At 38.2% G+C, this 23,558-nt stretch overlaps 1 long non-coding RNA gene across 1 annotated transcript in view; it reads left to right on the top strand.

Annotated features, from left to right (window-relative positions):
• LOC128928920 (uncharacterized) overlaps nt 1-23,558 on the top strand; it is a 40,688-nt gene that overhangs the window by 759 nt on the left and 16,371 nt on the right. Inside the window, exons 2-3 of the long non-coding RNA XR_008474708.2 lie at nt 2,258-2,397; nt 4,065-4,166. This is a non-coding gene — a long non-coding RNA (uncharacterized LOC128928920). The remainder of the gene's footprint in view (nt 1-2,257; nt 2,398-4,064; nt 4,167-23,558) is intronic.

Below are 23,558 nucleotides of genomic sequence, written 5' to 3'. Positions count from 1 at the left end.
CAGGTATAGCTTAGGCTATACCTCCACAGAATGCAAGCCATAAGCCTTGGCAGTTTCCATGTGGTAGTAAGCCTGTCATTTGCAGAATGCAAAAGTAAAGAATGTTTGGCAGCCTCTGCCTAGATTTCAAAGAATGTGTGGAAAACCCTGGGTGCCCATGCAGAAGCCTGCTACAGGGGTGGAGCCCCCACAGAGAACCTCTACTTGGAGAGTGCCAAGGGAGAAATGTGGAATTGGAGCTTCTATATGGAGTCCCTACTGGGTCACTGACTAGTGGAGTGTAAGAAGGGGGCCACTGCCCTCCAGACCCAAGGATGTTAGATACACTGACAGCTTGTGCCCTGTGCCTGGAAAAGCCACAGATATTCAATAACCTGTGAGAGCAGCCTTGGGGCTCAACCCTGCAAAGTCATAGGAGTAGAGCATGGGAGCCCACCCCTTGTACCAGTATTCTCTATATGTGGGACATGGAATCAAAGGAGATTATCTTGGAACTTTAAGATTTAATGACTTCCCTGCTGGGTTTTGAACTTGTACGGGGCTTGTAGCCCAGCCAATTTTTCCCTTTTGGAATAGGGATGTTTACCCCATTTCTCTACCCCCATTGTATCTTTGAAGTAACTGACTTTTTTTGATTTTCCAAGCTCATAGGTGGAAGGGATTTGCCTCATCTCAGATGAGATTTTAGACTTTGGATTCTGAGTTAATGCTGGATCAAGTTAAGGCATTGGGTGAATATTGGCAAGGCATTATTGTATTTTGAAATGTGAGAAGAATATGAGCTTTGGGAGGGGCCAGGTCAGAAATAATATAGTTTGAATATTTTTACCCACACAAATCTCATGTCGAAATGTAATCCCTGGTGTTGGGGGTGAGGCGTAGTGGGAGGTGTTTGGATCATGGGGGTGGATACCTTATGAATGGCTTAAGCCATCCCTTCATGATAAGTGAGCTCTCACTCTGAGCTTACACAAGATCTGGTGGCTTAAAAATATGTGGCACCCTCCCTCCAACTGCTTGCTCCTGTTTTTGCCATGTGACATGCTTGGTCCTCCTTGCCTTCTGCCACGAGTAAAAGCTTAATGGGGTCTCCCTGAAGCAGATTCCACTACTGTGTTTCCTGCATAGCCTGCAGAAAAATGAGTCAGTTAAACCTCTTTTCTTTATAAATTACCCAGTCTTAGGTATTTATTTATTCATGCAATAAAATTACATATTTATGAAATAATGTCCTAATACACCTACTGATTCATTTGTTTTATACTCTGGCTTTTTAGTTGATTTTCTTTCTAGATCTGGAAAATAGATTTCTTTCAGCTACCTGTTAGTTCTCCTGTGTCTAATGTCTCCTATCCTTGGTTTAGCTAGCTGGTGTGTGCAAACCATCATCATTTTATTAAGCATAGCGGGGCTCTTTATTCTATAAAAAGAAACAACTGATATTATTTGATATTCAGGTATCTATCTTGGAGAATTTTAAGTTGGTATTTCAGCACTTAGCATAGAACATGAAACAGATGTTTTCAAAAATATTTATTGAGTGGATTAATGTGCTCTGTATGTTAAATATCAAGTATTTTATTCTCTCAATCTTAATGTAATAATACAGATTTTTAAAAAAAGCCACCTGTAGCAGAAAGTGTGGAAGGAATAAATATTAACATTTTGTACTTCAAGAATTAGAATGGAGGGAAAGGAGAGATTTTTTTTATACCACTTGTCAGTAGGAAAGGAAAGATTTTTAACTCTTTCTTTAGATAGATACCTCAATATTCTTTGACTTGCTACCAAAAGCAATGTTTTTAATTTAATAAATACAATGAGATCAAACCAACAACAAAAAGTCCCCCCACTCCAAAGTAAAATTAGGATAAACTTATGGTGGCATCTGGGTTCCAGACTGCCTGTTTGGGTGGGGACCCAGACACTTTCTGGAGTTGATTATGGCTGGATAATAGCTCTAAAAAGGGAAAGAGAGAGGACAAGAAGGAGAAAGGATGGAAACAGTGGGGAAAGTATATTAGTGTTTGTCATTATAGTGAGAAAGCAGCCACAGATAATAGGTAGATGAAGGGGTGTGGCTGTGCATCAATAAAGCTTTATTTAAAAAAATCAGGCAGCTGGCTGATTTGACCCATATGCCACCAGAGTTTGTCAACTTTTGTTTTAGAGGAAAGAAAATATTAGAGCAAAACTGGCAGCGGTTTAGGACTCCACCAGTCAGGCCTGACTGAAGCAGAGACTTTCTCGCATTCAGGTGCTTCCTATAATGTGTTCTTGACTCTGCGTGTTACAGCTGCAGCTGTACTGGTGTGACCTGTTGAGACTACAGAGGTGGGTTTCCATCAGCCACAGGGGACCAAGCATACGACATACCTATTCTTTGGGGAGGAAAATGTGAGTAATAAATTCAGTAAAACAATTAAATATTATTTCAATGAATATACCTCACTTTGAACGTGTTATATAAAGGTGATTTCGTTGTTACAAACAGCCTTTCTTACACAGAGTTGATGAAGTGCTTGGGTCAGTCATAGACAGGCCAGCATCAGTCTAGCTGCCTTCATGTCTACTCTTCTGTCATCTCTCTATGGGTCTTGCCAGGGGTTTATAGCTTCCCTCCGTAATGTCTTTGTGTCCATGGCTTTGCTGACCTCCTTGCAAAACTCATTGTTGGAACTCGTTCTTGATGTGCTCTTCTCTTTTCGGCAATTTCTCGCCTGCTTTATCTATCTTTACTTGGGGCAGGGTCTCTCTCTTGCTCTCTTTTGTCTTCTTCCTGCTGTTGGGACTTTAAGTTGTCAGCCTGTAAATGGCTCTTGTCATCCATACCTTTGATGTAATTTCTGTTGTGGCTGCTTTCTCGTGGTGCACATGTTAGGTAATGTTTCTTTTCTGCTTCTCAAAACTTGCAGATGTATAGAAGGTGGTCCTGGGGCCTTCTTCTTAACAAGCTGCACAAAAAGTAAATGGCCATTTACATCTCTCAATATAACCTGCAGTTTTGGGGTAAGATGTCTGGGCTTCTATTCATGGGCTGAAAGGGCAAGAGAAAAAGTTTTCCTGCTGTCTTGATCTCTAGAATATTTCCTGGTCTCTTGATTTTAAAGTATCTTTATAAGATGAAAGATAAAAAACTTTTATCAGCCCCCTGGCTCATAGCAGCTGTAGAAGAGCTGATTGCTTGTAATTCTTTACTGCACTCCTACAGCTGCTTGTTCTTTCTGATGCTCTCTTGCAGGGGTGAACTTAGGAAGATAAGAAGTACTTGCATTGTAATGCTGAAGCCTGGTAGAAAGCACCCAGGATCTAATTTTTTGTATCGTAGAGAATATGAGGCTGCAAGAGTGCATCTGTTAGGACTCCGAGAGAATATTACATATCCTGAGAAGGTCCAAAGAAAGGTGGAGGACACTTTGCTGTCTGGCATGGTGTGCCATGAGATATTAAAAGTGTTCATATTCGAGGAGAGTTCCCGTTACAGATATTATTTATGTGGGTGTTGGTAACTTTGTATAAACCAAATCCCATGGTTTCTTAGTGGCCAACATAAACTAAGGAGTAAGTAGTAAAATGTAAGCCAACATTTTCATGTTTGTGCTCTGGAATATTCTATATTTGGACAATGTGATAAGAGGTCTATAGCATTGTGTCTTAGATAAACTTGGAGTATATGATTTTACACATGTATAGCATGAGAAGATGTATGAACTACTCTCTCTCAGATTGACCCCAGCTCATGACCAAAAGAAGCGTGGTATGTTCTGGAGTTGTCACATCCTAATGTGTAAAAAATGAGTGCTAGAGCACCAAGTCCCATGAGTCCTCAGCTTGCTAAGAAGCTATGATGGTCTAAGAGGAGTGTGTGACACTCTGTGCTAAAGCGTTCTCAGTTGTGGAGAAGGCTAAGGCTCTATTGAGTTTCCAGTGTTGACCACTGAATTTCATTTCATAAGTCTTGACTTAAAACCGGGGTGCCATGTTCTAAGTGTTTAATTTAGTCAACCTCATTAAAAGTGTAAAGAAAATTCAATCAACGAGTCATAATTTCTGTCTATGTCTAGGAACATTCGGGAAAAGGAGATGAGGACCCATGCAAGATTATAATAGAAGATCTGGGAAATTCCTTGAGGGGCACCTACTGTTATGGGGCTTGGTATCACATGGTAGGTATGGGATGGAGCCTTTTCCGAGACTGGAAATCTAACCCAACCTTCTGATCAGACATTGGTTATCTATAAAGAGCAGGTGGAGGGATGGCAGGTACCTGATTCTTATGAGATAACATGGGGAGAAATGCCAAATATAGGTGATGGGGAGGAAGGCAGCAAATCACATTGCCATGTGTGTACCTATGCAACAATCTTGCATATTCTTCACATGTACCCCAAGACCTAAAATGCAATATATTAAAAAAAAAAAAAAAGAAAAAAAAAGAATCACGCAAGAAGCCCTTGAAGTCTTGACATTCAGCCAGGTGGGTGCTTATGCTCAGCTCGGTCTACTTAAAAGAGGCCTCCAGGTCTAGATGCAGGGCCCTGGTGAGGCCCTTCTGTGAGGCGCATGTTTGCAGAAGAAAGGAACTTCTGATCAAGTGAGGCAGAAAAGGTCAGTCTCACAAAATAATGAGATGAAAGAGAACGGAACTATTTTGGTCTTAGGGCTTTTAGGCCTGGCTCTGCCACTTAGAAGCTGTGTAATCTTAAGCACAGCTTAAGTTTACATTTACATTTCTGGATGTCACCTTCTTTCCTTTTTAGGAAAATGAGGAAGTTGTATTTATAGTATCCAAAATAGCTTCCAGGTCCATCTATATAGGAAGCTGAGGTTTGAAGGAAGAGCTAGAAATTAACCAGCAAAAAGAGATATGACTCTCTCAAAAATGTCCTAGATGGTCATTATGACCCTGAATGAGTACCCTGCTTTGCTTTTTCCCTCCACCTTTTCCTTTTTAAATGTAAGTTAGATTTACGTATTTTTTTTTCGAAGCCAAGTACTTCAACTCCTAAATTTGAAGAATTGTTGAACAGATGTACCCTTCTCAATTTTCCCAGTTTGTGACTTTGTATGAGTTATATTCTTATGGTGAAAATTTTATTTTTAAATTTTTATCTATTTATTTATTTATTATGTAAATTTAAGTTCCGGGATGCATGTGTAGAACATGCAGGTTTGTTACATAGGTTTATGTGTGCCATCGTGGTTTGCTGCACCTATCGACCTGTCCCATAGGCTGTAAGCCCCACGTGCATTAGCTGTTAGTCCTGATGCTCTCCTTCCCCTCACCACCCCCTACTTTTGACAAGTCTGGGTGTGTGTTTTCCCCTCCCTGTGTTCATGTATTCTCATTGTTCAGTTCCCACTTATGAGTGAGAACATGTGGTGTTTGAATTTCTTTTCCTGGGTTACTTTGCTGAGAATGATGGCTTCCAGCTTCATCCATGTCCCTGCAAAGGAAATAATCTTATTCCTTTCAGTGGCTGCATAGTATTCCATGGTGTGTATGTACCACATTTTCTTTACCCAGTCTATCATTGATGGGCATTTTTGTTGGGTCCATATCTCTGGTATTGTGAAAAGTGCTGCATTAAACATACATGTGCATGTATTTTTGTAATTGAACAACTTATATTGCTTTGGGTATATACTCAGTAGTGGGATTGCTGGGTCAAATGGTATTTCTGGTTCTATATCCTTGAGGAATCAGCACATTGTCTTCCACAATGGTTAAACTAATTTATATTTCCACCAACAACATAAAAACGTTCCTATTTCTCCATAATCTTACCAGTATCTGTTGTTTCTTGACTTTTTAATAATCGCCATTCTGACTGGCATCAGGTGGTATCTCATTGTTGTTTTGATTTGCATTTTTCTAATGATAGTGATGTTGAGCTTTTTTTCATATGTTTGTCGGCTGTATAAGTGTCATCTTTTAAGAAGTGTCTGTTTATATACTTTTGCCCACTGTTGGATGGGGTTGCTTTTTTCTTGTAAATTTGTTTAAGTTCCTTGCAAATTCTGATTATTAGACCTTTGTCAGATGGGTGGATTACAAAGTTTTTCTCCCATTCTGTAGATTGCCTGTTCAATCTGAAGATAGTTATTTTTCTGTGCAGAAGCTCTTAGCTTAATTAGATCCCATTTGTCAATTTTAGCTTTTGCTGCAATTCCTCTTGGCATTTTTGTCATGAAGTCTTTGCCCATGTGTATGTCCTGAATGGTATTGCCTAGGTTTTCTTCTAGGGTTTTTAGGGTTTTGGGTTTTAGGTTTAAGTCTTTAATCCATCTTGAGTTAATTTTTGTATAAGGCATAAGGAAGGGGTCCAGTTTCTGTTTTCTGCATATGACTAGCCAGTTTTCCCAGCACCACTTATTAAATAGGGAATTCTTTCCCTATTGCTTTTTTTTGGTCAGGTTTGCTGAAGAACAGATGGTTGTAGATGTGTTGTCTTATTTCTGAAGTCTCCATTCATTTCCCTTGGTCAATATGTCTGTTCCTGGACCAGTATCATGCTGTTTTTGTAACCTTGTAGTATAGTTTGAATTCAGGTAGTGTAATGACTCAGCTTTGTTCTTTTTGCTTAGGATTGTCTTGGCTGTGTGGGTTATTTTTTGGTTCCATATGAGTTTTAAAGTAGTTTTTTCTAATTGTTGAAGAATGTCAATGGTAGTTTGATGGTAATAGCAATGAATCTATAAATTACTTTGGGCATTTTGGTGATTTTCATGATACTGATTCTTCCTATCCGTGAGGATGAATTTTTTTTCCATTTGTTCATGTGCTCTCTTATGTCCTTGAGCAGTGGTTTATAGTTCTTGAAGGGGTTCTCCACATACCTTATTAGCTGTATTTCTAGGTAATTTATTCTCTTTGTAGCAATTGTAAATGAGAGTTCATTCATGATTTGGCTCTCTGCTTGCCTGTTGTTGGTGTATAAGAATGCTTGTGATTTTTGCACATTGATTTTGTATCCTGAGAATTTAGTGAAGTTGCTTATCAGCTTAAGGAGTTTTTAGGCTGAGATGATGGGGTTTTCTAAATATAGGATTATGTCATCTGCAAACAAAGACAATTTGACTTCCTCTCTTCCTATTTGAAGACACTTTATTTCTTTCCCTTGCCTGATTGCTGCCGGAACTTGCAATACTATATTGAATAGGAGTGGTGAGAGAAGGCATCCTTGTATTGTGCTGATTTTCAAAGGGAATGATTCCAGCTTTTGTCCATTCAGTATGATATTGGCTATGAGTTTTTCATAAATAGATTTTATTATTTTGAAATATGTTTAATCAATACCATGTTGAGTTTCTAACATGAAGAGGTTGTTGGAATAGTTTCATAATGAATGGTACCAGCTCCTTGTTGTACGTCTGGTAGAATTTGGCTGTGAATTCATCTGGTCCTGGGATTTTTTGGTTGGTATGCTATTAATTATTGCCTCAAATTCAGAACTTGCTATTGGTCTATTCAGGTATTTGAATTTTTCCTGGTTTAGTTTTGGGAGGGTGTATATGCCTAGAAATTTATCCATTTCTTCTAGATTTTCTAGTTCATTTGTGTAGAGGTGTTTATAGTATTCTCTGATGGCAGTTTGTATTTCTGTGTAGTCAGTGGTAATATTCCCTTTATCATTTTTATTGTGTCTATTTGATTATTCTCTCTTTTCTTCTTTATTAGTCTAGCTAGCAGTCTATTTTATTAATTTTTTCAAAAAGCAGCTCCTGGATTCATTTATTTTTTTGGAAGGGTTTTTCATGTCTCCATCTCCTCTGTTCCACTCTGATCTTAGTTATTTCTTGTCTTCTCCTAGCTTTTGGATTTGTTTGCTTTTGCTTCTCTAGTTCTGTGAATTGTAATGTTAGTGTGTCAATTTGAGATCTTTCTAGCTTTCTGATCTAGGCATTTATTGCTATAAAATTTTCTCTTAACACTGCTTTAGCTGCATCTCAGAGATTCTGGTACATTGCCTCTTTGATCTCATTAGTTTCAAAGAAATTCTTGATTTCTGCCTAAATTTCATTCTTTATCCAGGAATCATTCAGGAGCAGGCTGTTAAATTTCCATGAAATTGTGTGCTTTTGAGTGAGTTTCACTCAATACCAGACACTGAAAAACACATGAAAATATAAAGACCAATGACTATGAAGAAACAGCATCAACTAGTGTGCAAAATAACAAGCTAGCATCATGATGACAGTTCAAATTCACAAATAACAAAATTAACCTTAAATGTAAATGGGCTAAATGCCTCAATCAAAAGTCACAGACTGACAAATTGGATAAAGAGTCAATACCCATCAGTGTGCTGTATTCAGGAGACCCATCTCACGTGCAAGTATTTAGTGTCAGTATTAATACTGAGTTCTAATTTGATGGCACTTTGGTCCAAGAGACTGTTATGATTTCAGTATTTTTGCATTTGCTGAGGAATGTTTTACTTCCAATGACATGGTTGATTTTAAAATAAGTGCCATGTGGCACTGAGAAGAAGGTATATTCTGTTAATTTGGGGTGAAGAGTTGTGTAGAACTCTGTTAGGTTCACTTGATCCAGAGCTGAGTTCAAGTCCTGAATATCCTTGTTAATTTTCTGCCTCATTGATCTGCTAATATTAACAGTTGGGTGTTAAAGTCTCCCACTATTATTGTGTGGGAGTCTAAGTCTCTTTGTAGGTCTCTAAGAATTTGTTTTATGAATCTAGGTGTGCCTGTATGGATGCATATATATGTAGGATAGTTTGCTCTTCTTGTTGCATTGACCCCTTTTCCATTATGTAATGCCCTTCTTTGTCTTTTTTGATCTTTGTTGGTTTAAAGTCTGCTTTATCAGAGACTAGGATTGCAACCCCTGCTTTTTTCAGCTTTCCACTTGCTTGGTAAATGTTCCTACATCTCTATTTTGAGCTTATATGTGTCTTTGCACGTGAGGTGGGTCTCCTGAATACAGCACACTGATGGGTATTGACTCTTTATCCAATTTGTCAGTCTGTGACTTTTGATTGGGGCATTTAGCCCATTTACATTTAAGGTTAATTTTGTTATTTGTGAATTTGAACTGTCATCATGATGCTAGCTTGTTATTTTGCACACTAGTTGATGCTGTTTCTTCATAGTCATTGGTCTTTATATTTTCATGTGTTTTTCAGTGTCTGGTATAAGTTCTTTTTTTTCCCTCTCTCTCCATATTGAGTACTTCCTTCAGGAGCTTTTGCAAGGCAGGCCTGGTAGTGACAAATTCCCTCAGCATTTGCTTGTCTGAAAATTATTTTGTTTCTTTTTTGCTTATGAAGCTTAGTTTGGCCAGATATCAAATTCTGAGTTAAAAATTGTTTTCTTTAAGGATGTTGAATATTGGTCCCCATTATCTTCTGGCTGTAGGGTTTCTGCTGAGAGATACACTGTTAGTGTCATGGGCTTTTCTTAGTAGGTGACCCAGCCTTTCTCTCTAGTTGCTGTTAACATTTTCTCCCCTTCATTTTGACCTGGATAATATGATGTTTATATGTCTTGGAAGTGATCTTCTCATGGAGTATCTTAGTGGGGTTCTCTGTATTACCTAAATTTCAGTGTTGACTTGTTTTGCTAGATTGGGGAAATTCTTCTGGATAATATCCTGAAGTGTATTTTCCAACTTGGTTTCATTATCCTCATCTCTTTCCAGGTACTCCAATAAATCTTTTTACATAGTCCCATATTTCTTGGAGGTTTTGTTTGTTCCTTTTTATTCTTTTTTTGTCTAATCTCATCTGCCTGCCTTATTTCAGCAAGATAGTCTTCCATCTCTGATATCTCTGACATTCTTCCTTTTGCTTTGTTGATTTGGCTAGTGATACTTGTGTATGCTTCAAAAAGTTTTCCTGCTGTGTTTTTCAGCTCCATCAGGCAAATTATGTTCCTCTCTAAACTGATTATTCTAGTTAAGCAGCACCTTTAACCTTTTATAAAAGTTCTTTGCTTCTTTGCATTGGATTAGAACATGCTCCTTTACCTGAGTGAAGTTTGTTATTACTCACCTTCTAAAGCCTACTTCTGTAATTCCATCAATCTCATCCTCTGTCCAGTTCTGTGCCCTTGCTGGAGAGGTGTTGTGATTATTTGTTGGAGAAGAGCCACTCTGGACTTTCGGGTTTTCAGTGTTCTTTTGTTGATTCTTTGTCATTTTCATGAGTTTTTCTACTTATGATCTTTGATACTGCTGACCCTTGGATGAGCTTTTTGTGCGGACTCTTTTTTGTTGATGCTGCTGTTGTTGCTTTCTGTTTGTTTTTCTTTCAACTGTCGGATTAGGCAACTCTTCTGTAGGAATGCTGCAGTTTGCTGGGGGCTCACTTCAGTCCCTATTCATCCAGTTCGCTCCCATGCCTGGAGACCTCACTCAAGGAGGCTGTAGAATTGTGAAGATGGGTGTCTGCTGCTTCCTCTGGGGTCTCTGACCTCAAGGGGCACCAACCAGATGCTAATAAGAATGCTCCTGTTTAGATGTCTGACAACCACTGTTGGGGCTTCGCACTCAGTTGGGTGGTCTGGCAAGCAGAACCTGTTTAATAAGGCACTTTGGCTGTCCCTTGGTGGAGGCAATGTGCTGTGCTGAGGGGAAGCCAACTCATCTGGACTGCCTGGATTCCTCAGAACTAGCAGGAGGAAAGACTGTGCTGGTTTATGGAGACTATGGCCTCCCCTCCTGCTAGGGGCTCAGGCCCAGGGAAATCAGAGTTCTGTCCCTGTGCCCCTGGCTAGAGTTAGAGTTCCTGTAGTTCCTCCAGTGTTGGTTGTGCTCCTCCCCCAAGGAACTCAGTCCCACTTAGATAGCAGGCAGCGCCTCAGTGGTGATGGCACCTCTCTTCCCTGCCTGCCAACTTGGCAGGCTTAGGCCAATTCTAGCTACATGGCTGTTGAGAATCTGTGCAACTCAGTGGTTTGTACTCACGGTCCCAGTGGCGTGGGCGTGGTCTCACGAGTGGGATCTTCCCATCCATGGGTTACACACTTCCATGGAAAAGACACGGTTTCCCAGGCTGGGTAGCATGCTAACTTCCACCTCCCTTGGCTGGGGATGGGGGCTCCCCTGCCCCATGTGGTTCTCAGGTAGGCTGCTGCACCACACAGTTCTTCCTTTTTCCCTGTGGGTCACGCCAGCCACCCAGTCAGTCCTAATAATAGAATCTAGGTACCTCAGTTGCTGGTGCAGGATTTGTACTCTGTTTCTGATCTTTTCTCTGGGACCCTCCAATCGCCACTGCCTCTAGTCAGCCATCTTGGTCTTGCCCTCCCTGGTCAAAAGTTCCTCATGCTATAGTCTGCTACATTTTCTCATCTAACCAGTTGTAGTCATTTCTTGGCTCTCTCTTGCAGACCAGGACAGTCTATACTCTGTCAATAGGTCTAACCAAGGCATGAGTTACAAAAGGAACTTTTAAATTAGCAATAGCAAATAAATGACCCATAGGCTACTACTCTTTGCCTCTACACTTGTAACAGACATGACCTCAGAATCTACCTTAATACAGTGCTCTAATCAATCACTTCCAATTATAGATGGCTTGTGACATGAAACTCACATGTCACTTACATTCTCCGTGTTACCACTGCAATGACATCTCTGATAATTTTGTTAAACTCTCTGTATTCCCAAAACATATTAGTTATTGACCACAGAGAACTTAGCCCTCCATAACCCTCACTATTTCCTGTATATCCATTGCCACCTGGCCTTCTTTTTTTGCTGTTGTCCATGAATTAGTATAATCACTAATATGACTGTTAGTCTCTTTCTCTTAAGGGAGATGCATCACTTAATTCAGGAAATATCTGTCAAAGTCCAATTATTATCAATTTGTAGCAGCTGGTGGGAGAAAATATGTTGTCAGATGGTTTCCATGGTTTCAGTGACCTCCAATGAAACATTTTGTTATAGAAGGATGATGATTTCAGTAGAACATGACAATTCTTCTGTTATGTAGATGGCAAATATTTAGCATTCAGATATTGTATACCAAAAAAATAAAATTGCTATTTTTTCCACTTGGAAAAATTTCCAGATGTCATTTAAACATCATGGATCACAACCTTTTTTTTTCAGGGCAGAAACTCAAGTTGAATTCTGATCTTTATTTACATGGAATCAAGCAAAACAACTCACAAACAGAAAAACAATTCTTAAAAATTTTAGCACAACAATTACAAATGCAGCTTTAAAATGTCAACTGTTGAGACTGAATAAAGCAACACATGCAAATTGTGTATTATAAGTTTACCTCTTTTCCAAAAGCATACATTTAGCTTATAATCCTGCCACAAAGTGTATTTAAAGATGTTAATTTTCAAGGGGTCGGCAGGAAAAGAACGGTTGTCACCTATTGGAGTCATATATTAAATACAAAGTCTCCCCACCTAGAAAACTTCTTCCCAAAGATAGTAGAGAAAAAAAATCCCAACCTTTATTATTCAATAAGCATTAAACCAGAATGTGATGCACATCACAAGCAATCCACTAAGAGAGTGCAATAACAGAAATATTCCTTTTTAATATAAATATTAAACACATACTTTCAAGATAAACAATAACTAGTCTTCAAGTAAGAGGGTTTGACAACACTATTTGTCACAGATAATTTATCCAAACTTTACCTGGTAATTGAAGTGACCATCTGTGTTAGTGAGTTAATGTTATCTGGAGAAAGAACAAACCTATCTCTTAGTGACAGGAGGTAGTTTTTCCACTTGGAGCAAGAAGCCTAGTGAAATTAGACTCCCACCCTCCAAAAGAAATTGGGGTATGGGAATGCTATCTCATGTCACCTTCCAAATTCATGAGAATGACATTCTTGGGTTATTAAGGGAATAAAAGGCTAGATGACGAAAGGCCAGTGTAGTCTTCAAAAAGATTTATGTACATTTCAAACAGATGGGAAGAAACTCACAGTTCCACACTTTCTATGGCAAATGCTCTGAGAAAAAAGAGAGGAAGAAAAATCTCTTCATTTGTTTTCAACATGGAGAATGAAGCCATATTTTAAATTTGTATTTGTCCTTACACACCTAAACACTCTAAAATAGGAGGACCCCAAGAAGGTTGAACAGAGATGTAGGGGCTGGGATGGTAAAAGAAAAGAATCCATCTGAAAAATGAGGTCCTGGGAAGAAGGTGAAGGACCAAACACTTTCTGTGGATCACCCACATACAGATCCAAATACATTCCCTAACATAAAGAGCTCTTAGGATAAAGAAAGAAACTGAAATTCAAGGAATTAAAGGTAAAAAAGTCAGGGTGAAAAACCAGTGTCACAGAAGCCCAATCTAATGCTCTTTTCAATCTTGTTCCCTTGTTTATGAGCTTCAGCTGAATTTATTATTTCATTGATTTCTTTCGCTGATATATGAAGTATTTCATTATGTAGCTTCCTTTCATCCCTTCTATGTTTATTCTTTAGTCCTTAGTTCTAATTTCCTTCAAACCTCAATTTATCCTAAAGTTTTAGCTTAACTTGTACTAGTTATTTTTTTCCAATTTTGATACTTATCATTGTTGCCTATGCATGTTATTTCCAACTTTTGTACATTTTTAAAAATTCTGAGCTCAGCAGAGAACCTTCTAGGTATCTACATTGATCCTGAAACAACCTTGGTTTGCAAAGATTATGACATTGACAGAAATCTCTCATGGCTGACTCCATGTTGCTTCTAGCCTCACATGCTGGCTGTCCTCACATATTCCTGGGCAGAGGCCAAGCTAACCATGGGAGGAATTTAGTTTATGGTTTAGTTCAAGGATGATAATAGCCAGTCCCTAAAACTAACCCTCTCCTTGCTCAGGGACCAAAAACTAGTGAAAGGTCATGAGATTAGAATTATGGGAGAGGCCTGAATTCTGTTAAATGTAGGCATAGCTTTTATGATTCCTTGCTACTCAAGAGTTTTGTAGCCAGAGGTCATAAGGTTTGTGAATTCCCCAGTTCCTCCTACAGTTAACATCACTATTGTAGAACCCAAGATTTGTCTTTTAAGATGATTTTCAGATTACTGCATTCTGGAAACTGACAGACCCCACCCAGACCTGTGATCATGACTCAACTGGTCCTGTGGCCCCTACAGAGAGGCTGACTCAGTGCATGAAGGCTGTTTTCCACAACCCTGTGATTTCATCCCCAACTAACTGGTAGGACCCATTTCCTAGCCCACTGCCCACCAAATTATCCATAAAAATCCCAGCCTCTGAGTTCTTGGAGAGAACCAATTTGAGTGATAACTCCAGTTCTTCAGTGTGGCCAGCCTTGCATCAATTAGACTTTCTCTCTACTGCAATGCCACAGTCTCAGTGAACTAGTTTTGTCTATAAGATGATGTTGCCTATGAGACAATTACAGTTTGATTTTATGTGGCCTTCACTACTACTTGTTCCCAGTTGAAAACAATTTCATGGAACAGTTATTTGAATACATTTCTTATCATTTAATCAGGATTTGATGCTACATACTAAAATTATTTTTAAAGTCTTCCTAGTTTGTGAGAATTTTTTTTTTTTATAGAGATCAGAGAAGGGACTTGATCTTATTTTTCTTTTGAAAGTCTTTGAATCTGGCTTTCCAGATCACGTATATTCTTGACTTGGCTGAATTCCCCCTTTCTAGTTATTGCAAAATCCAAGTTTATGTGCTTCTCATAAGGTTTTGACATTTTTGTGTAACCAAGTCTTCATTCCCCATTAGAGCAGTAGTTTCACAGGGTATTTCCTATACTTTCAGAGAGAAATATATTTTGGAAAGAAAGTTCAGAATTTCTCAGATGGGATTTACCCAAATGAGATGTCCTAATTGTTGACCTCTTACATTTTGTGTATAAAATGTACTTAGAAGGGTTGTATCTGTATCAAAGTTTAATAAATCATACGTTTTCTTAGTTTGGCATATGGTTTATTAATCAAATATCTTCTTAGTCTGGAATGTTATCTGTTGTACAGTTTTGCAATAATTTATTCCTCTCACCCCCTCCGCTTTTTCTAAACCCAAATACTCTGTGCCATTCTTTCATTCTTCAATTTATATGTATGTATTGTAGGTGTGTATTTTCCTGACAATGAAATTTACTACATAATCTTTCCTCAGAGCTATTTCTCTTGGGCCTGGCTTCTCTTTCCTCTGCTGGGTTTCAGTTGCCTCACCCCACCAAACCTTGATGAAAACTGAGGGGTAGATTTACCACTTCCTACCTCATGTAACTCTTGTCTTAATGCATTCTTTATCATATTGCAACTGACATAATGGGTAGAAACTGTCTTCATTTTTATTTTTTCCTATAATGCCTAGTATAAGGTCTGTTATACAGGCAGTAAGAAACTATAAATAAAGGAGTGAAAGCATACCTTAACAGTCCTAATTACAAATACAGAATCCTAATATTTGAAAATAATTTTTTGACTTTTGTTAAGCCTTAATGGAGTAATTAGGTAAAAAATGAAAAAGAAGAATTAATAGCAAAAACAGGGCAAACAGTCCCAAATCGGTCTACAATCAGACACAAAGACCAAACAGCGTGAATACAAGTTGTTTATAGAAATCAGGAGCAAATAAAAATAAAAGTAAATTTTGGGCAGAGTAATTTATAAACCAAACCTAACGTAGAAAAGGTATTATAACTGATTATTCTGTCTATGAATCCATGTATGAAAAATAATGCGGCAATATTCAGAAGAGTTTTTATCCACCCTCATAATTCTGAACAGAATAATGTTTGATAGCCCTATGCTTTAAGTTTTCTAGTTTCTCACTCTTTAAATACATATTATGATTTATTTGTATGATAAATGGGAAAAAGAGAGTGCTTGTTTTTTTGTGTGTGTGTTTTTCTTTTTCTTTTCCCTAGAGAAGGAGCCTGAGAAGATATCCCTTGGGCTTAAAAATGCTTTTAGAAAAAACAAAATTCTTCCTTTGAATATTCAACCAGTTAAAGACCATAGATAGGAAATTCTGTTTTGCTCAAACTTGTCATAAACATGTAGTAGGTCACTCTACTATATCTTCCAGTGACTGGCTATGCTCCTCCAGGAACTTGTGCCTGGCTCTTTATTAAAATAATTACTGAAATTTTAATAATTTAAATAATTGCTTTTAATAATTTGCTTTTAATAACTTGAAAGCAAGACAAAGAAAGCCCATGAACACCATACGAAATAAGAATTACTTTTAAAGGATGTTGTGCTGTTTTGGGTGAAGTTTAATTATGAGCAGTGGCTGAGGAAATGTTTTGGGAGTTAAACACCTTGTCTCTCGACCATATATTCTATCTCAGTCAGTAATTGCTGATTCTGCTCATCTGTCAGGCCAGACAGGCTTTGATAAAGGGGCTTTTGAATTGCAAAAGTAGGATAAAAATGCAATATGGGGAGAGATAGTTTGTCTGCCCTGTATGATCACGTCCCAGAAGGAGGCAGGCAGGGTGCCTCTTGTAAGTGGGTTCAGAGGAGACAATTAATCTAGAGAACAGGGAACTTGCAGATGTTGGAGGAAAAAACAAATGATCACACCACTGTGTTCCAGATGGTCCTCAGGGTGCCCTTTGGAGGGGCTTTTGTCTGAAGAACAAGTAGGAGACATACTTTTCAGCTCCCCTTGCCCATGTTTCTTTCTAAGCCTACCTTTGACCCCTGCTTCTGGAAAACCAGCTTGGCTTTCTGGGTCAGGTTGGGTGCTCAGCGATTCTTCCCTTTGATTTATATTGACACATAAACTATTATTTAAAAAGTACAAACACATGGAATAATCCTTTATCTTATTAACAAGAAGCTCTCTGGCCCAGAGATGGTGTCTTTGCTCTGCTCTGGCTGACTTTTGACTTTGGAAAGTTGTCACCCTTTCTTTTGCTTGGTATTGATATAGCCCTGTATCTGGATCTATTGGCAATTATGTTTATATACCAGGAGTTCTGATGACAGCTCACTTAATCTTTAATTTAGAGTCTGGGTATACTATGTGTAGATGCAATATATGCTTTTTACACAGAATAATTTCTTTTTGAAGGAAATCTTTCAGATGCACCTTTAAACACATTCTCTCAGTGGTCCCTCTAAATTCTCACATTTGGACAAAGACCCAATTTATTTAAAAGTGAGCATGCATTAGCCTTTTAAAGTTATTCGTTGCATGAATATTTGTTAAGCACCCATCACATTCCTAGACACTCTTCTAGGCACTGGCGATACAGAGATGAACAAGACAGAGATGGTCACAATGTTTTTGAATCTTACTTTGCAGAAAGAGAGGGAAGTGGTAATGGCTGAAAATGAGCAAGGAAGTTAGGAAGTGTATGAATATTGTGATATAATTTAGGATATAAATACTCAGAAGAAAATAAAATGTGGTAATAGGATAAAGAATATTGGAAGTAGATAGAAATGCCACTTTGGATTGGGTGATCTGGGAAGACATCTTTGAAGAGATGACATTTGAGTTAAGATCCCAAGTGACAAGAAGTAGCCAGCCATGGGGAGATCTGGGGGTGGAGGGTCCAGTTAGAGGGACTACCAACAGCAGAAACTGATGCAGAATCCACTTTGTAGGTTTGAGAAAATGAAGGCCAGAGAGGCTGGAGCAAGCAAATTATGGGGAGAGTGGAAGGAACTGGGATCTCAGAGGTAGCCTCAGGATGATCTCAGCTATAAGGAACTAAGGACCGTGACTCACATTAGCTTAGACAGTAAGGAAAGAGTTTATTTCACATAGGCTCCTTGGAGACAGGGAATACTTCAGGGTTGGTTGATTCAATAGCTCAAAGACATGACCAAAGATGTAGATTTTTTTCCATCTCTTTGTTCTGCCATCTTTTGGCAGCTCCTTTATGAACGCACGTTAGTTGCAGTTGGTTTAGGTATTACATTAAAGCGCTATACCTGCTGGTGAAAGGGGTCTGTGCATTTTTTTTTTTCTGGATGAGGAAGCCTTTTTCCAGAAGTAATCTATCTAATTTCCTCTCTCATCTTGATGGCTGTGTTTGGATCTCCTGCCCACGCTTAAAAAGATATTGATAAGTAAGTAAGTAACTATTTGGTTTTGCTGAATGGCTCCCAAAAGTAGTCCTCAGAACAGCACCATCAGTATTACCTTAGAACTTATTAGAAATGCAAGAAGGTTCAGTCATCAGTGTTTTCATAAGCCCTCCAGGTAATTCTCAGGTACACGCAATATATATATTTTTTAACTTTTAAGGATACATTCAAGGTAGGAACAAAGTGTAAATTTGTGAGATTTATTGGCAATTATGACATATCCCTAAGTTTGGAAAAGTTAAAAATAAATGATCATCAGAACTTCTTCAGATGATTAAGGCCTGGAAAACCTGAGACAAATTTTACTGTGCCTTTGAGGAGAAGGAAGGAGGGAAGCAGTGTTTGCACTTGGAGCATTAAAGCAGTGTCTGGTCTTAGGAAGTTTGTGATATAAACCAGAAGCCACTTGGGTGGGGTTTGAATGAGATTTACTCAAACTCCCATTTCAAGCTCCAGAACAGTCCAGTGTCTTCTCAAAAAGTCTGTAAATTCCCGCATGAGGTTTGTCATTAATTTTTCTGTTTTAAAAAATAGACATCATTTCAGAAAAACAATTTTGATACATTACTAACTGAAGTCCAAGGGTTATTCAGATTTTCTTATTTTTACCTACTGTCTTTTTTTTCTGTTTCAGGAAACCACATTATATTTAATTGTTAGATCTCCTTAGGATCCTCTTGAATGTGATGGTTTCTCAGATTTTCTTGTTTTTGAGAACTCTGACAGTTCTGAATACTGATCAGGTCTGTTGTAGGATGCCTCTCTACTGGAATTTGTCTGATGCTTTCCTCGTGATTAGATGAGCACCATGGGTTTTTGGGAGGAAGACCATAGAATTAAACTGACTTTCTTCTAGAGTACACACCAGCCCCATGATTTATGAATGTTGATGCTGACCTTGATACCCTGGTTGACCTGTAGTGTAGTGTTGTCAGATTTTTCCTTTATGGTAGAGTATCTGTATTATTTTTTTGGAATTCTACATGGGAGATATGTCTCTTGTTCCCATTTATTAATGTATTCAATCACTTATTTACATCATTATGGAGTCACGGAGTTTTAGACTCATGGATTGGGTGATAATCCAATACTACTTGATTTTGTACCTCAACATATTCTAGCTTCAGTTATTGAAAAGTTCTTTGAGTTGGCTCCTATGCCTCTTTAACATACCCCCTTCAGTGTGTGTGTGTGTGTGTGTGTGTGTGTGTGTGTACTTTATGGCAAGGCAGGATGCTCCAGGCTCATCCTCTATATTTGTAGTCCCAGTCCTTGAATTAGCCATTTGATTCTAAAGTTTGAGAACCAACAGTTTAGGATGATCATTTGAAGAAAGAGAATATTTTAGGGAGGAAACCATAAAGGCCACCACAGGTATTAAAACATTGAAAATGTAGACCAAAGTAAAGAGCTAAGTGTTACTCCAAGCATAGTATAAATCAGAAAGTTTTAGTCAGAGGCAAGATGTTTTTTGATATATTTCTTTGATCTATCTGTTGAATAAAGAATGGATTTTAGGGGAAAGTACGCTTAAAAGCAGAGAGACAATTTAGGAGACTATTACACTTAGCCTAGAGTAAACTGACGATGGCTTAGACTGAAGTAGTAAGAGTGGAGTTAGTGAGAGGTGGCTGGATTTGGAATGTTTTTCAAAGGTAGAACTCAACGTATCAGCTGATGGGTTGATGACTAGCATATGGGGGTGGGGTAGGGACATGGCGGGGAATGAAGGAGACAAATCAAGTATAAAAGTGTGGACGAAAGGCCAAGGAATCAAGAGCAATGGCCAGGTGAGGCAGGGAAAATTGCAGAGGAACAGGCTATAGGTTTGAAAACCAAGAGTTCTGTTGGGGACATGTTAAATCTGAAGCACCTGTTAAACATACAATGAGACACATTAAACAAGTGTGCAAGTAGATGTGCAGGTCTGAACTTGGGGAGAGGTCAAGGTTTGAAGTATACATTTGGGAACGCTTAGTACCTAGAGGGTGTTCCGAATCATGTGAGTTCGTAATATTGCCTTTGGGAGAGAGTTTTGGTGAGGAATAATACTAAGAAGTTAGGCAGAAAAGAAAGATGCAAGAAAGGAGACTATAAAGGAATAGCCAGCAAGAAAAAATACGGAGTCTGCTGTCCCCGAAGCCAAGATAAAAACATGTTTCAGGAAGGATGTACTAATAATACTGAAGAATGCTGCTGAGATATTGAGGAAGATGAAGGCAACAATTGATCATTGACTTTAGCAAGAGGAAGTAGTTGGTAATTTTGATGAAAACCGTTTCACTGGAGTGGTAGGGATGAAGTTTGGAGTGGTTTCAAAAGGGCTAGATGGTGGGAAGTAGAGAGAATGACTGTCACCAATTCTTTAGATTGACTTTATTGTAAGTGGTGTACAAAGGTGGGATAGTAACTTTAAAGTAATGGGGGCTCAAGGAAGAGGATTTTTTTAAAAAAAGATATTAAATGTTTGAATAAGCTAGTATGCCAGCAGGAAGAATCTAGTAGAGAGGGGTAAAATAATAATGTAGAAAAGAAGAGATGATTATTATTTAGCAGAAAACCAAGGGGCTTTTAATATGGATTAGTTACATTTGATGGGGAAAGAGGCAAATGAAAAGGTCTGAATAGGGAGAAGTTCTAGAAACTAAAGAGAGTAAGTTCAGGATGCCAAAACCAAACTTAAATTCAGAACTTGGGCTTGTTCCAGTTCTAGCTCTTAAACCCAAATCTAAGTCTTAGTGGATGTCTTTTTCTGTAACTGTCTTAAGTTGAAGAATTAATGTTTTGAAGAGATGCAAAGAAGTACAAATGAAATTTAGTTAAAGTGGAAACCATCCTGGCTAATGAATTTATCAAGGGAGCTTACAGGAATTAACTACAAGAAGATAGCAGAAGCATTATAAACAAGAAGAGATTTATCTGAAAAACAAGTGACAATTGTAATTGGCTTCCATAGGAGCACTAACTTGGATCAAATTGAAAGACAGGGAGGGTAGAGGAAGGTTAATTGGAAATGGTTATTTATAGGTTTGTGTCTCTAACATTCTTTAGTCTGTAAAAAAAAAAAAGTACAGACTATGTTATGCTTAGGTAGGCAAAAATTGTAAGAAGCACATTCTGGTGATTTTTCAGAAATCTGACAATATCACCTTTGAAGAATTGCATTATGACCTTCTAGGACAGGACAGAGCTGCCTGCAATTGATAACTTAGGCTGAGGGAAGAAAAAGAGCAGGACATTACCAGGATGCCAGTAGCGTATGTCCCATACCACATCACTAACAGCATCGTCCTACCGCTTCCCAGCACCTCATTTCCATGCCATATACACATGGACACTGGTCTTTCTTTTATGACAGGGAAAGACAGTAGCTGCTTTAGAGATGAGGTAAAGTACAATGGTTAAGAATTTGGGCTTGGGGTTAGATGGCTTGTGCTCGACTCAGCTTTGTTTCTCAATTGGCCATTTAAAAAAATCTTCAGTTTTATCATCCGTCAAACTGAAATAACAACAGTATACCATTTTGATGGCATTTGTGAAAAGTTTAAGTCTGATAACACCCAGAATTAGACTTTTAAAGAATATATGTGCCGTACATCGAGGAGAAAACAAGTAACATTTGATCACCTACAATGTCTAAGTTGTATTTGATCATCTACAGTATTTTATGTATATTAACTTATTATTCATGTCTGTCTTTGAGTTAGTTTATCAACATTTAAGTTTGCCTAAATCCACTTAACCTCTGGGTTAATGCTCAAGTCTGTCTGATTCAACATATTCTTGCCCTTAAATGATGCTTTGGTTCACTCAACTGAGTTTTGGATTCAGGTAAAAAATATCCATGATTTTAAAGCCAATACAATTGTGATTTGTGATTCCTATTTGTTTTCTGATACTGCTTGTACAGACCTGTTCACCACTATGCCCTCCATTTTACAAGTGGTTTTCAATGTTGGCTGAAAATTGAAATCATCTGGGCAGGTTAATGCACTAATGTTGCCTGGGTCCAACCCTGAGCTAATGAATGAATGGTTCTGTGAGGATTAGGCATTCAGATTTAAAAACTTTCCAGATTATTTTAATATTCAGCTAAGATTAAGAAGTATTGTAATAAAGGAAACTATATTCCCTACAACCTTTCTGAATAGGAGTGGTTATGTTTTGGGTTATATGATCTGGCAATCCTTTCCCCTGTTATTGATTAGATTAGATTAAGACTACTCTACTTGAAGAATAGTTAAAAGCCCGTGGAATTCCTTTGTATAAAAGGATGAGATTATTCAAATTCTCTATTTTTGAAAATTCGATTATGAAATAGCAAGAAAAGAAGGCTATAAGCTAATGGTTTCCACTTTTTTTTGGACATTAGTGTCACTTGGAAGTTTTAAAACTTCTGATGACCAGTGTTACTGTACACACATCAAATCAGAACATATAGGGTGGGAACAAGACATTGGTATTTTTTAAAGAAACCGGGTAATTGACAAGGTGCATTGAAGTTTGGAAACCACTGAAGCAAGTGGTGGAAGCCTAAGCCTAATGTCATGTGATGATACGAAGTAGTAGTTCTCAAACGTATATGCTGATTCTGATTCAGTACATTTGGAGGAGGACCCAAAGTTCTGCTTTTTAATTTTTATTTCCACAGATTTTGGGGGGAACAGGTGGTGTTTGGTTATGGCATAAGTTTTTTAGTGGTGATTTCTGAGATTTTGGTGCACCCATCATCCAAGCAGTATACACTGTACCCAATTTGTAATCTTTTATTCCTCACCCCCTCCCATCTTCTCCCCCAAGTCCCCAAATTCTGCATTTTTGATAAGTTCTCAGGTGATGTAGGTGATGTTGGTCCACAGAGCACACTTTGAGTTGCAATCAGAGAATCTGGGAAGCACTGGGAGGAGGCACAAGCCAGAATGGGGGAACAGACATTATAAGATGAATAATGACAAAAGATATAGAATAGAACATGAGAAGGCTGGTGGTGTATAGGAAGAGAAGAATGGAACAGATGCTTGTTAAGAGCCTGATGGAGCAAGCACTACAGTAAATATCTTTGAACTGCTGATGCTGAGATTCCTCAGGTTCCTTGGAAACAGAACGACCTTTAAGTTTCTGTTTCTTAAAATCCACTTCGGATTTCTTGAGTTCCTAGGCATGTGTATTTCTATGCTAAACGTTCATTAACTGAAACAAGCTGGACCATACACTGTTTATTACTAGAGACAATTTCTCTCCTTCCCTTAATTTTGTTTGGTTATTGTATTGGTTATCTATCACTGCATAATAAATTATCCTCAAAATTTAGTAGCTTAAAACAATAAACATTTATAAATTTGTTGTTTTTATTTTGTTTGTCAGAGGTGAATCACTAAGTCCAGCCCACCTTCAAGGGAAGGGAAATTAGGCTTCACCTTTTGAAAGGAGTGTCAGAAAATCTCTGGATATAGTTAAATGACTACAGGTGTTTACTGCTCTTTGGAATAGTCATGTGCCTTAGGAAAAGCTGATTGC

Source organism: Callithrix jacchus, chromosome 8 (genome assembly GCF_049354715.1).
Source record: "Callithrix jacchus isolate 240 chromosome 8, calJac240_pri, whole genome shotgun sequence".
Classification (NCBI taxonomy): Eukaryota; Metazoa; Chordata; class Mammalia; order Primates; family Cebidae; genus Callithrix; species Callithrix jacchus.
This window is presented reverse-complemented; position numbering and strand designations above follow the sequence as displayed.